At 41.4% G+C, this 11,012-nt stretch overlaps 1 protein-coding gene across 2 annotated transcripts in view; it reads left to right on the top strand.

The window, feature by feature from the left end:
• Positions 1-1,061: 1,061 nt before the first annotated feature.
• SGCG (sarcoglycan gamma) overlaps positions 1,062-11,012 on the top strand; it is a 186,140-nt gene continuing 176,189 nt past the window's right edge. The window contains exon 1 of one of the 2 annotated variants that reach the window (XM_050937309.1): positions 1,062-1,128. The gene's annotated coding sequence lies outside the window, so the exon portion shown is untranslated. The remainder of the gene's footprint in view (positions 1,129-11,012) is intronic. The other variant, XM_050937304.1, reaches the window with a different exon arrangement.

The raw sequence follows: 11,012 nt of genomic DNA, 5'->3' as shown, positions 1-11,012 counted from the left end.
TTCAACCCATCAATCTCTTTTTGGGTCCTTAAAGAAAGAGACATTGGGGGGAATGATGATCATGCAGAAAGAACAGATGGAGAGAAAGAAGAACAGTGAGAAAGAACAGATGGAGGCTACTGAAGCAAGCTTCACCACCCTAGCTGCGTCCCCCACCATTTCCTGTGACGCCAGACCTTCTTTGCCCTAATCCTGAGGGATGTCCTGACCAGGCCAGGCCACAGAGAAGGATCCAGATGACATCACCACCCCTACTTGCTCCAGCTCAATCCCAAACACTGTTTTGGATGAAATGGAATTGGACTTTAACAATAGCAGCAATGACAGCTTCAACCCATCTCAGCTAACTTCTCTTTCCCCCAAAAGGACAAACAAGGGGCTTTTCCTTTGAAAACTCTCTCCAGCTAAAGGGAAAGAGAACAAGATCTGTTGTTAAAATGAAAGCCTCCCTTAATACTTTGTATTTCTGATGCTTTAATTGTTTCTCCTCTTTTCTCTATCTTTAATAAAAGGTTAAAAGGGTTTTTAAGCACGTGTTTGCCCGGGCACCAAGCAGGTGGACTAAGTCTCTATATACCAAACTCTGCACTTTGAATAAGGCCACGTCTACACTTACAGCGCTGCAGTGACACTGTGGCAGCGCCTCTGGTGAAGACACTCTGTGCTGCTGGGAGCGAGCTCTCTTGTCGGCATAAAAAACCCACCGCTGCAGGCAGCCTACGCGACGTTGGCGGGAGAAGCTCCCCTGCCGATAAGCCGCGGCACGTGCCAGCCAGCCGCGGGCGCGGCGTGTGGCGATGGCGGCGGGCGGCGGTTGGCGCGAAGCCGGGCGCAGGTGGAGGAGTCTGTTCAGCAGCGCGCAGCTGGGACCCCGGAGTCGGAAGACGGACGCGGCGGGCCGGGGCAAGGAGGGCGCCTGGGAGTGTCCATCCCTTCTTCTCCGGTCCCCCAGGGGCGGCGGCGGCCGCTGTCCGCGCAGCGTCCGGGGCAGCCGCCGAGTTGGGAGAGCGGGGAGGAGACTGGATGACGGTTGGTGCCTCCAGGCGGGTTCGGCAGCCCCCGAGGCATGAAGGGACACACGGGGACTCTGCCGCGTGCAGCCCCCGCGGAGCCGCGCGGGAGCAGCAGGTAAACCCTCCTCAACCCGCCCTCCCATGGACCCCTCCCGGCCACTCTTCCCGCCGGGCACCCCCCGCCGGCTTGCCCCCCTCCGTGCGGCCACCCTATGCCGCCTCCTACCGTGCCTCGCCCTGTCCTGCACGCCCCCCCCCCGTCCCATGCGACCTCCTGCCTTACCCCACCCCACCCCACTCCATGCAGCCTCCTGCTTCACCTCATCTCTCAGCGCCGCCCCACTCCCATACACGGGGGCTAGTCCAGTCCATCCTACACAGCTCCCTGCCTCACTTTCATCCCTGTGGCCACCCCCCTCATCTCATGCAGCCCCCTGCCTTTAATCCCATCCCCTATGGCCACCCTGTCCCATGCTGCGCTGTAAAACCCATTGCCCAGAGTCCTGGGACGCGGGCAATGGGAGGAAAGTAATTCTTATGCTGATTGTTTGGACAAAGAGAAAGGCATTTGTTCTGGGTGGGAATTGGGGAGGGGATGATGGATGATTAATGTTGAGGATTTTATAAATACTACACAGTTTGTGCTTCTTCCCCCCCCTTCCCGAAGTGGAACTAATCAGTTCAGTTGAACTGGTTTCTCCAAGGGAGTGGGGCGTAAAGTGAGCATGTAGCTGTTACATGAGATGTGGTGATGGTTTTGCTGGAATCTTATTATTTACCCTGTCTATTCAAGTTCAGTGTAATGTAAATAGTGTTTCTGAGGGTAAGATTAAACAGAAAGTTCCATGTTTATGTGATTGCTACACAAAAGAGCAAACCAGTGAAAATGAGAGAGATTCACAAGTGTTTGCTGTGGGGGAGATACAGCATTTTCTGCTAAGACATAAATAGTTGCAATATTTGAGTGGCTGATACTGTGATTTTTGTTCTTTGAAAGGAGAATCTTGTAGTCAGCAGTTAATTTCATCTAATTTAACTTGTTTCAGTGTGTTAAATATTTAAACTTTTCTAGTATTTATATATGGTCAATTTATTTATGCAGATGTATAATTTTAGCATCTTTAGTAAATACATTTTAATTTTGTATTGATATTTGCATAACTTGTATATCAACTTAGATTTCTGTAAAAATAAAAGAAAACAAAGACTCTCCTTAAATAATTGTTGTTGATCTGTATGTGTGTGAGAGATCATATTATTTGTTGTGCTATATGATACAATAGTTAATATGCCACAAGAGTGGTGTATTTTTTTGGAAATGTTTATTTTTCTGTACACCTTTAAGGAACACTTTCATATTCAAAGTAACATTTTAAAAAGCAATGTTTCTAGTAACATTTCAGATTAAAACAGAAGAAATTTAAAATCTCATTTATTTTTCACAGTGGCATTTTGTTTTCAGGTAGGCTGGTGAAAATAAAGTAGTCAGTTTTAGTTTTATGTAGGTTTATTTAGATTTATTGAACAAATAACTAATAAAAAGGGGCTTCTAACTAAGGCTTTAAGTGCCTGTGCCGTGAATTACACAACCAAAAATTAACCACCAGCCAGCAACCAAACTCCTTGTCTACCACAAATCAGATTGCCCTCAACATCCACCTCCATAGCAGCCCACATAAATAGATGTACCTCTCAATGTGTCCTGAAGGTCAGTAGACCTGGGGCTGTTTCAGACAGATGATGGCTGTTCCACACAGAGAATGTCCTCTCACAGAGAATACTCTGCTGCCAGCCCTATTTCTTCTAAATCAAGAGGGACCGATCTTGAGCTGTTCCACTGATTGCAAGTGTGGTTGTTTCACTTCCAAATTCTCAAGCTCCATTACAGTGCTGCAATGTTTACTGCAAGCACCAAAGTGATTTTTTAAAAAAGGAATTAAAGTTCTGTTAACCATAGATTTTTGAAAAAGGGGTTTTGGGGTTTTTTGAACAAAAAAAGTATTTTTGAGCCAAATTTAGTATGTCCCTCTAAAAAAGGACACTGCTGAAGTAAAAAAAAAAAATCATCACACTTCTGGTGTTAGAGGTAACACCAATGGATTACTATAACAAGGAAATTAGCAAAAACAATACTTATCAATTTTTTTTAGACAGGGAACCCTTTATACAGTAATGAGCAGTTGTTCATACTTATCAGAGTAAGTGATCCTGTGTGTTTTTGACAGCACTTTGTGTATATTCAATTTTCATTTTAGTCAATTTCCCCTTTTTTGTGTGGATCTTTCCCATAGCATGAGAAGAGAGAGAGGGAGAGAATTTTTAAAAAATATGTATGGTTGAGGTATGGGTAAATATAGAACCAGGAACTCTTTCCAACTCTGTTTTTTTAAAAGTTGACTAGATTTCAAATTGACAAGTTTCTAAGTTTTAATGCAACTGGTGGAACATGGTAAGTAGATACAGCATTAAGCATACGTTTCCATTGTAAAATATGTTGTCCTTTCACAGTTCTTACTACTTTAAGGGGGGAAAATGATTAGAGACTTGGTGGTGCTCTTAAAAACATGATAAATCCTGGGTTTCATGGAGGAAGTACTAGTGCATTAGAAGATGGAGCCATCCATACAGGTAATAAGACTATCTTTAAGATAGTTTTACAGAAATGAATATATTGCAAAGCTTGTAAAATAAAATGTCTGTGAGGCTATAACTAAGTAATAAAAGATAAGAGGATGTAGTGATATGAGGAGTGGTGATTTAAGATCGTGATTGCAGTTTTCAAATTTAGATACCTAAATGCTAATTTGAGTGCTCAGTCCAGCAAACGAAGATATGAGTAACTTTATTGCTATCTTTCAATTGACGTAAATGGAAACATTTTCTTAAGCAAAGTTACATGTGTGAATATATAAAGAATTGGAAACTTAAGCACTCGGGATCAATCCTGATTCTATTAAAGTCAATTGCAGAGCTCCCTGTGATTGGGATTTGATGCATGGATGATAAAGGAGCCTAAATATGGATCTTATGCCTAATTTGGGGCACCCAAGTTTGAAAATTAGACCTTCGGTTGTAATGCTTAAAGCCAGAGGCAGTGATATTATGTATTTTTACCTTGTGTTAGATTTTGTTATAAAAAATGTGTTGTTTTTAAAAAATATAAGTTGTTCTACAAAGCAGAAAAGATATTTATCCTCAAGGCTGCTGGTTGTAAGAATGCTTTGCAGTGACCAGTTGGATATCTTGCTGAATGCTGTTTCATAATACTCTGAGTAGTATGCCTTGCAACTTGTGTTTAGTCATGCCCCATATCCCTTATCATGGATCCTACATAATCTGTTTTCCATATAAAAATTTACAAATGATTACCCAGGAATATCACTAAAGTCATCAACTTTATAAGAATACAAGAATTAGCTCATCTGTTCTTATGTTTGACTACAGACCTACGTACAAAATAAGCAATTTAGATTCCACTCCTCACATAATGCACTATTTTCACTGAGCTGCTGTATTAACTGTTATATCTGTAGATTACAATTTTTGATGTTGTTTGGAGCTGCATACATTTACACAAAATATAAAAATCACATTTACCTTTAATTCTCTTTTGGGGACATACATTTTAACTTTTATTTTATGTTCTTATGTTATGTAACTGTACTTTATCAGTTTGTCATGCTTGCTAAATTTGAGATTAATATTACTTTAATTGCCTTCTGCTTTGTCTGGAGTATTAAATTTGTAGGGTTAATTACAGTTTTTCATTTAAAGGTAATAGTGATGCATGGATAGGTTTGATCAGTTGGAATGCCAATGTTTGTGTGGATTTAAATCAATTACAAAATGTCAGTCTGTCATGGTATAATCCCCCACTCTGAACCTTAGCGTCCAAAAGATGGGGTACCAGCATGAATTCCTCTAAGCTCAATTACCTGCTCAGTACTTGTAGCACTGCCACCAACCAGGAATTCCAGTGCCTGGTACACTCTGGTCCCCCCCCCAAAACCTTGCCTGGGGACCCCCAAGACACAGTCCCTCTGGATCTTAACACAAGGAAAGTAACTCCTTTCCCTCGCCGTTACCTCTCCGAGGCTTCCCCTCCCTGGGTTACCCTGGAAGATTACTGTGATTCAAACTCCTTGAATCTTAAAACAGAGAGGAAAATTCACCTTCCCCCCTCCTTCTCTCTCCCTCTCCCATACTCTCCCTGAGAAAGAAAGTAATCCTAACACAGAGAGAAAATGAACCTGTCTCCCCCTCTTCCCTCCTTTCTCCCCACCAATTCCCTGGTGGATCCAGACCCAGTCCCCTGGGGTCTCACCAGAATAATAAAAAAAACCCAATCAGGTTCTTAAACAAGAAAAGCTTTTAATTAAAGAAAGAAAAACAATAAAAATTATCTTTGTAAATTTAAGATGGAATATGGTACAGAGTCTTTCAGCTTAGACACTGGGAATACCCTCCCAGCCTCAGTATACAAGTACAAATTAAAATCCTTTCAGCAAAATACAAATTTGAACTCCTTCCAGCCAAATACACATTTGCAAATAAAGAAAACAAACATAAGCCTAACTCGCCTTACCTACCTAGTACTTACTATTCTGGACATATAAGAGACTGTATCGGAGAGACTGGAGAGAAACCTGGTTGCACGTCTGGTCACCCTCAGAACCCAGAGAGAACAACACCCAAACACTAACAGCACACACAAAAACTTCCCTCCCTCAAGATTTGAAAGTATCCTGTCCCCTGATTGGTCCTCTGGTCAGGTGACAGCCAGGCTCACTGAATTTGTTAACCCTTTACAGTCAAAAGAGACATGAAGTACTCCTGTTCTATTAACCATTAACTATTTGTTTATGACACAGTCTAAGAAGACAAAGAATTAGTTTTATTTTCACAAACTGCAAATTATACAAGAATACTGTGATGAATTACTTATCTGTGGCTATGCATCATTGATTAAAAGTTCTGGTGTTCTAAATGTATATGCTGCCTTTGTACAACATTTATAACAATATTTCTAAAACTTTTAACTATTGACTTGCAACAGACTGTAGAACAACAGTTTATTGCATTTATTTGCTAAGCATGCTACGGAATTTGTGTTTACTCATTGTTAAAGTAAAATAACTGTACTTTATTACCATGAAAAAGTATATACCATAAAATTACATTTCTGTTTTTTTTTAAAACATAAATTTCTCTTCTTCCTCAATATGATGAAAATGAAAAAAATTATACAAAATTACTAGATAATTACAAGTATTTGGCAATAGCAACTTAAGAAGAGCCCAGTATTCTGCATGTTTTCTAAGATGGGAAGTTTTTAAAATAAATATCTAGTCTTTGTTCAAAATTGAAGTCACCCTGCCAATGAAAGATTTAAAATTAATTTTGCATATCTCTGAAGAATGCTATATAAAAATGGGTATGTTTTTTAAAAAAATGACACTGAGATAATCATACCTATTGTTACCCTGGCTTGATTCCTAGACATAAGATTTTCTCAGGCTTTGAAAAATCTACAGTCAGTTTTTCCTACATAAATCCACTAATATATATATAGTGTAGTGGTTTTAAAAGGGTCTGCTTCACAAAGCTAAAAGTAAGTAAGTCATCAGCTGGGAGAGATAATTTAAACTGAAAAATGTAAATGATAACTTCGAACTGTGTAAGAACATTTTACTGGCTGCCCCCAAAAAGCCACAATTGATATAGAAGGCAGTCCCAGTTTAAAAAAAGAAAAATCCAACCTGGCTTAAAGGGGAAGCATATGTGCCGACTCCATGGGTGCTCTGGGGCCGGAGCACCCAAGGAAAAAAAATGGGTGTGCTGAGCACCCACCGGCAGACCCTCTACCAGAACTTCCCCCTCCCACCAGTGATTCCTGCCTGCTGATGGGCCCCACAGAGCAGCGCCTACCCCTTCCTCCCAGTGCCTACTGCCTGCCAAGGATCAGCTATTTCATGTTTAGGGGAGGGGGCAGAACTGGGCAGGAAGAAGTGGGGTGGGGGTGGAACCTTGGGGGAAGGGTGGAGTAGGGGTCGGGTCTGGGGGGAGAGAAAGAAACTACAAAACAAAAGATAAATATAACTAATGGAAAAAAGGGAAGTTGATAGCAATGAATATAAATTGAAAAGTAGGAATTGTTCAAAAAAAATCAGTGAGAAGGAAAGGGGCACAAGGAGAAAATTACTGCCAGAGTTAAAGACAGTAAAGGAGTTTTCCAAGTATGGTAGATAGCACTTAATAGCTGGCCAGCTGAGGTGTGAGAGGGCGGAAGGGAGGGGCCAAGGGAGTGAGGAGAAGCCCGCTAGCTCAGTGCTGGGTAGTGGCCAGAGAGGAGGAGTCTGCTCTGCAGCCAGTTGAAGTCCTGCTGCAGCCAGTGAGCAGAAGCGTGAGACCCTTGGGGTGCCCCCCCGGCTATGGCATCCTGGGAGTGGGCCCAGTTTGCCCCGCCCTAAGACTGGCCCTGCATATTAATGATGTGCTATAACCCCTACAAAATGAGAAATTAAGGACCTTTTTTAACATAGACATGACCTCGTTATCTGCTGCAAAGAAAATAAGTCCATACATTATTGTACTCTCTTTTTGGTCATATCAATAAGATCAATCAACATGCTCTTCACTGAAGATTTAGTGATAACGATGCTTTCAATCCAGACTGTAAAATATATTTCCAGATTTTAACCAATATGTAAATTGGTTAGATGTCTAACTCCTTAGATGACTATTGAAAACCAGAAGCATATTGATGCTCTTCTTCAGAAGTATCAGTCTCTTGATCATATAGAGGATTAATGAAACAACCTCTAACAGGCTGTCTGCTTTATTCAATTCCTATCTCCTATTTATATTGTTTTCCCTCTCTCAGCTATGTTTCTCACACACACAATAAGTCCATGTCTTAAAGATAATGATACATATAAATAAATGATATACTATGTATATAGTGAATACTATAGTTCTATCATTTTTCTACAAGAAGCAACCGATTACTGGATTTAACACTATATGAATGTGTTCCGTGAAATAAAAACATTTTATTTTGTAACATCTCACATAAGATAATTTAAGAGAAATCAACATGCCTCACCTATATCATCATTTGTTAAATATATATCAGTGATCCACAAACAAAGATCAGTTATTACAAATGTAACGTTATAATTAAAATGAGCTTGGATGGGAGTAAAGAGAACATTTTTAGCAAGTCCTTCTTAGTAGGACAAGTGACAGTTTCTCCCATATTTCTTATGCCTCCTACAAGAGGATATCTACTTCTCTGGAAAACATTTTAGGCCAAGAGACCTGAATTCAAGCTTGTTCTTGATAGTTTAAGAAAACCGCTAAACTAATAGGCAAAGGAAACTGATAAAAGTATTTTATGGTCATGCTTTCATTTCTCCATTATTTTAAATATTGCCTTTCAAAAGATCAAATACAAATACATAACTAATGATATCTGGAATGAGTTAATCCACATTTTGGAAATTATGTGTTCGAATGATCCCTTTTTCTTATCCCAAATCATCATCAGTCCAAAAAGGACTTCAGTTTCAGTATTTAATTAGTTCACATTTTAGTTTAGGGCATTTTGATCCCAGTTGGTAATATCCTGCTCATTGAGCATATTTCCCTCATCCTGCTGGAAATACAGAACAGCTAGTTTTACAGCATCATCTACCAAAAAGCAAGAGGGCAAATAGTGAAATCCAAAGGGATTATATAAACTGATTCCACCTCCCACTGCTCCAGTATTCTTTGCTTTCTTATTTTGGAAGAATAGAGCACAGCTCTGAGTCTTCTTACTCCAGGCTTTTCTTTACTCTTGCTCTTTTCTGAAATGATACCAACATGACTCCAAAAATGGGCAAGAAGAGGAAGGATGAAGATAGAAAGGAACAGGTCAAGAAAAAATAGCCTGACACGCTTTTCTGAAGATTCTGTGAGTTGTGCAACTTGCCAGTGACACGAAAAAACAAACCTAAAAAACCACAGTGAATCCATCACCAGTTGTGCAGGATCCACTTACTCTCGTTTCAGACCTTTTATTATCCTTTTCCCACAAGGATTTAATCCCTCTGGCTAATATCTTCTTCCAAGGACAGATTCTGTTTAGTGCTACTGAGGGAGTTCCCTCCCTTGCTGTCCTCTGTCCCTGCTGCCTCTATCCCACAGCTTTTAGAGTTGTCTTCTTCAGAGACCACTCCTGCTGCTTCTTCCCTCCTCCTCCAGTCTATTTCGAACAGTATGTGAGTTGCTATAGAATTCAGAGGGAGCAGTCTTTGCAAACTTCCCCTCCCAATAATTTTTCTTGCTAATGCTGTGCTGAATTTGGCGTCTTTTTTCTTTGCAGTCCACCAGAGGGTGCTCATGTGTACTTTTGGCATAGTGTTAGCTGCAGTATTTTTTCCCCCCAGTTTCAAGACAATTTTGCTCCACTAGTGATTTCCTCTACTTTGTTTTCCCATCAAATTGGTTTTTCTTGATCTTCCATCCTTTTCTGAAAGCTTCATCTGCTTCCTCCTCTAAGTCCTTAAAAATAATTTCATTTCCTAGGGGCATAGACAAATGTATTTGGAGGGTAAGAGCTTGCGTTAAAAAATAAAAAAGCATTGAATATCATGTTCACACTATTTTTTGTAGCAGAGGCAGCCCCTTGATTATTCATTTTTTCTTCTTCAGCATAGGAAAGGTATAGTCCTCTGATTGCCTCAGCTGCTTGAAGTCCTGCTCTTTCTCCTGGGGTATCAACTGGCTCTTTTGTATCCTGGGCCAGGTTGAAGGTCTCTTCTGCAGCAAGCTCTGTCTCCTTTGTTCCCTGGCTGGGAAATGGCTCAGCAGGCAGGGTTTTGTCTTTTGAGGGAGAATTCTCAGTTCCTATGTGAGTCTCATCTGTCTGTGCTTCTGGCTGGCTGTTTCCCTTTGTCTCTCACAGAGGATCTTAAGATGCTCATCCTCTTACTCTGTCTCTCTCTAGGAAGACCTAGGATAGGTCCAGCTAGCTTTCACTCTGCAACTGACGGCTAGACTCTCCTGATAAGCTGTAGTCTTCTTTCCTTTCCCTTACTCCCTCCTCATTTCTTCTATTTGTTCTTTTCATAAAGGGAAGGGGTAGGGCAGATATCATGGAGCTGTGGTTCTCTGGCTGTCTTCTATAGCCTCTAAGCTCAGTCCCCTCATGCCTGGAGAGGGGGCGGTCAAAGGGCCTCCAGCTGCCATCTTACTTGTAGTATTTTTCTTGTCAGAGTCTGGGAGAGCAAGGAACCCAGGAGATTATATAACAGGGGTGGCCAAACTTACTGACCTTCTGAGCTGCATCTAACAATCTTCAGAACTTCAAGAGCCAGGGCACACCTGCCAGGGTTCAGGGCTGCTGTGGGAGGCACCTTCAGGGGCTTGGGGCTTCAGCCCCATGCCTGTTGAAGCCCTGAGCCCCAGGAAGCATGCCCTATGTGGCTGAAGCCCCAAGATTCCCCCTCCCCACTGGGCAGAAGGCCCTACTCCACCACCCTGCTGCAAGGCAGAGGTCTCGAGCTCTCCCTTCCCCCTACCCCCCAGTCTGGTAGGTGTGGAAAGGGGGGCATTCCGTGAGCCACACTTTAACTGTAAAAGAGCTGCATGTGGCTCGTGAGCTACGGTTTGACCACCTGTGTTATATAAGCAGAATATACAAACAATTGTTTTCCAGGGAAATCAATGGATCAGATGTAAGCTGTTCCCTTTCTTCATTCTGCCACATAATAGTTCTACAAAGATTGTAGTGACTATTTAAAACTAAGGTTAACTAAATATTTGTTTGCCAAAGAGTCTGTGTTTGCTTTTAGTTCAGCAGCCATACACCACTCTTACTATGTGAGGAGAGACTGAGTGAATTACAGAAACAAAAGTTTATATTTTCAGGGTGCTGAAATGAAATACCTTTATACGTGGGTGCTTAAAAAGGAGGAAACTACAATTCCAACAGCAAGTGGAACAGCTTCTGCT

The sequence above is a fragment of the Gopherus flavomarginatus genome, chromosome 1 (assembly GCF_025201925.1).
Source record: "Gopherus flavomarginatus isolate rGopFla2 chromosome 1, rGopFla2.mat.asm, whole genome shotgun sequence".
Lineage (NCBI taxonomy): Eukaryota > Metazoa > Chordata > Testudines > Testudinidae > Gopherus > Gopherus flavomarginatus.
This window is presented reverse-complemented; position numbering and strand designations above follow the sequence as displayed.